The sequence below is a fragment of the Tarenaya hassleriana genome, unplaced genomic scaffold, assembly GCF_000463585.1.
Source record: "Tarenaya hassleriana unplaced genomic scaffold, ASM46358v1 Cleome22, whole genome shotgun sequence".
Classification (NCBI taxonomy): domain Eukaryota; kingdom Viridiplantae; phylum Streptophyta; class Magnoliopsida; order Brassicales; family Cleomaceae; genus Tarenaya; species Tarenaya hassleriana.
This window is the reverse complement of record NW_010965541.1, coordinates 405,260-409,499: the sequence shown is the minus strand read 5'-3', so window position 1 is coordinate 409,499 and position 4,240 is coordinate 405,260. Positions and strand designations below refer to the sequence as shown.

General features: G+C 22.2%; 1 long non-coding RNA gene across 1 annotated transcript; it reads right to left on the bottom strand.

Annotated features, from left to right (window-relative positions):
- Positions 1-2,622: 2,622 nt before the first annotated feature.
- On the bottom strand, positions 2,623-3,484 carry LOC104814813. The gene is made up of 2 exons (XR_771984.1): positions 3,414-3,484; positions 2,623-2,953 (listed from the first exon to the last, which is right to left on the bottom strand). It is a non-coding gene; the product is annotated as an uncharacterized LOC104814813 (long non-coding RNA).
- Positions 3,485-4,240: the final 756 nt, after the last annotated feature.

Sequence of the window (4,240 nt, the reverse complement as noted above, 5' to 3'; positions counted from 1 at the left end):
TTCTTGAATCACCCTAAAAAATATGTAAATATTAAACATTTTAAATCTTTATACCAAATTATTCTTATATTTAATAATATTATTAGAAAGTACGGATCAGATCGGATATGTCAGATAATTCAATTTTAATATTCGTATCCGACAAATATCTCCAAATAAATATTCATATCTGATATGTAAACTCCGGATATCCGATTTTTTGGTTCGTATACGAATCGAAGAACGGATCGGTTCGGATTTTTCGGATATTTTGCCCATCCCTACTTAAAACTGTCAAGATATATTTAAAGGTATAGTTTTTTATATAATCAAATAAATAGTTGTTATTTCAATTTTAACAATAATAATCTATATTTTTTTTGGTTATGCATATAATCTATTTTTTAAAAATATATTTTTCATTTGTAAAATTTAATGATAGTTTAAACAAATCTAATGATATTAAAGATGATAAATTCTACAACATAAAATACATGAACTTATATACCTAAATTGAAATTTATATATACATATACATAAGTATATATATGTGCACATACATACACAAATAGATAGATATATACATACATACATGTATATACATATATATACATACATATCCATATAAACATGCATACAAATACATTCATATATATATATACATATATATATACAAATACATATGTACATATATATGTAGATACATATAAACATATATACACATCAATACATTGTTATATGCATATATATACATATATATATATATATACAAATACATATAAATAAATATATGTACATATATACACAAATTAAAAATCAAATATAAAATATAAAAAATACATACATACATACATATACAAATATAAACATATTATATATATATATATTTATTTACATGTTTTTTATTAAATGTGTCACCTATTTTTTTTAAACCTATTTTTCATGAGGAAAAATTAGTGATAGTCTAATAATATATATACATATATACATACACAATTTAAAAAATCAAATAAAAAAATATAAATGATTAAAATACATACATACATACATACATACATACATACATACATACATACATACATACATACATACATACATACATACATACATACATACATACATACATACATACATACATACATACATACATACATACATACATACATACATACATACATACATACATACATACATACATACATACATACATACATACATACATACATACATACATACATACTTTGTTAATTATTTTTAATTATTTTTTATAATGTTTTTGTAATGTGAATTTTAAAATAATATTTATTATTTTTTTCAATTATTTTTATAATATTTGTTAATGTGAATTTAGTAAAAATGATATATTTGATTTAGGAAAAAACATATTATAAGAATAAAATATATTTTAACAATATTATAAACAATTTATTATGAATATTAATTTTTATCAATTATACTTCAATTTAATGTTCCTCACTAATAAATCATGTATTTTGTGTAATATTTTAATATGTTGGATATTTTTTATATCAATTATTTTTTAAATTATAAAATATAATATATATATATATATATATAATAATAATATAGATAAATATTTTACATATAGGAATGCATAAAGTTTGATTGACATATGATGCAATAGATTTTGTATTTTTTATTATAAAAATTAGTATTATTTTGTTTTAAATGTTATTGGTATAAATAATAGATATATTATAGATTTATAATAAATTTTAATAAAAATAATAATTAAGTTTATCTAAATTGATTATATCAATTTTTTTACCTTAACTATATTTTAAAATTTTATCATTTAGTTTTATATGATAACCTCTTCAAAATCAGCCAAAACCAAACTCATGTGATTTCTTCCTTGCGACAATTATCTACCAAATTTTAAAGATAAAATTTTCACAATAACCAAACATGTATATAATGAACGGAGTTCCATCCCAACATACTCATAATGATAATTTACATCGAAGTGAATTCTAAAAATCGAACCAATACATATCAAATCCTTTTAAATTTTTTTAATCATTAGGAGTCAAGTCATAGAGTTTCAACTATCTACAAATACATAAAAGATTTAAATTATAAAGATTAGAGGATTTTAACGTAACTGGTTATCTTATTGTCATATATAAATTTGATATCAATAATTTGTTTTGAAGATCCTAAGTATCGGGGAGGTTTAGATCTTGACAAAAACTTTTAGTTATAGAACAAATTATTCATGAAAAATATTAGTAAACTTAATATAGTACAGTCTTGGTATCGTCTTACATATTAATCTATTAAGTACGTAGTGATTTATCTATATTTTATAATCCAATAAAATTAAAAAAAAGTCACATAAGAAGAATAGGTCTCTTAACAACGATAAAAAAATAAAAAAATTATGAAATTAGTATTTGCACTATTTTGTTTTTTTTTTAAGTTACAGCGGCCAATAAATTTTTCAAATGTGTAACTGAAATTCTGCAATATTTTAGTTTTATTAGTCTTTCTTTTCAATTTTATGGTCACATGATAAAATAACTTCTTTATACTAAAAATAAAGAAATAAAATATAATTTTAATTTTAAAAAGTTTCTGCATTTATGATAAGAGATAAATATATTTTTTTAACAGAAGAACTTAAAAAGATAAAATTATATACATTAAAATTGATGACAGATATTCACTTCCGTTTCATTTATCTCCAAGAGCGTCCTCCTGGTCTTTTTATATAAGAAAAAAAAGATCGGCTAAACCTACAAAGATGACATGTATCCCATCATTTTACCAAATATAAGGCTAGATAATATGTATAACATTGACCAAATAAAATAATGAAAAGCAAAACATCCATTTTATTTTGTCAAAAAAAAAATCCATTTTTATTACAAGATTATTCTAACATTCTGTTACTCTCCTTCGATCTGGTATATGATCGCTCCCGTCTCTTTTTTTATTCCAAAATTTTCCACTGCAATTAAAAAAATCTCTGATCATAAATTACCAGAAAATATATTAATGATGAGAATTTTCTTAAATTTTGTGGTATACCTCAAATTCATTATCTAATAAAATGACGGAACCATAATCGAATCTATGTCGGATATAGTGCAAGATCAAAAGATAATGATCATTAGTGACAAAATTAATGATAATAGAATTTACCAAAAAAAGTAAATATGATCTAATAAAAATGAATGGAAACTAAAAGTTAGGACTTATTCCAATGTATATACTGCTTGATTTAGAGTCCGGAAAGGAAAGCGTGATGGTATTCCCGGTCACTTCCTCCAAGAAGGTTTTTGGATGTTGTGTATATATTACCAGATTTATTCTTTAATCCGACTTGAATATCGTTTCTAATAAAATAGTGATATTATGAAAAATTATTGAAAGGATGGAATAAAATATTGAAAACAAAGATAACTTACAAACATTTTCTCTTCAATCGCATATGTATCAGGTCCTTTTTCCACGCATTTTTTTTCTTATAATCGAGGGTTCCACCCCTTACCCTGCAAGAGAGTAATAAATAGGAGTATAAACTTGTCAATAAAGAAAACGAAAAGGTATAATCACCGGATTCGTCGACGTAACAGCCTTTACATGACCATGAATGACATATTAATATGTCATTAACTTTGAAAGACGTGGAGCTTGCGTTTTTTTTCTGTAGGTTTATTCATTTAATTATTTTTTAATGGTATGTTAAAGGTTTTTCCATGTGTAATTCATTATCATTAAACCATTATCATTAACCACTTCATCCAATATACGGTTTTGCAATGTATATATTTATTGATACCATCTCTAATTATTTATAAATGCAACATAATTATAATTTTTTTGTATTATTGTCAGTATTATTTTTTTATTTAGAAAAATAAGAATTAAAATATATAATATATGTGGAAATTAATGAACCAATAAAAATTGAGAAAATTGACATGTAGGATGTTTAGATGGCTTCACCATAATCCTTTAAATTCCATTATTAATATATATAGATTTTATTCTTTTTTTAATCTATAGCAAGGTTTTTTGGTCTTTTTAGTATATTATGAGGGTTTTTTTTGTCTTTTGTTGTGTTTTTTACTCTTTTTTTTCTAATTTTTTGTTTGGAGGGTAGGACCAGAAATTCTTGTAGTATTCGGAAGGTATTTCAGTTATTTCCCCTATTCTTACCAACCCGATCACTAAAACACATCAATTTTTTTTATGTATTTTTTGATATTGTTGAATCTATTTATGTTGATTT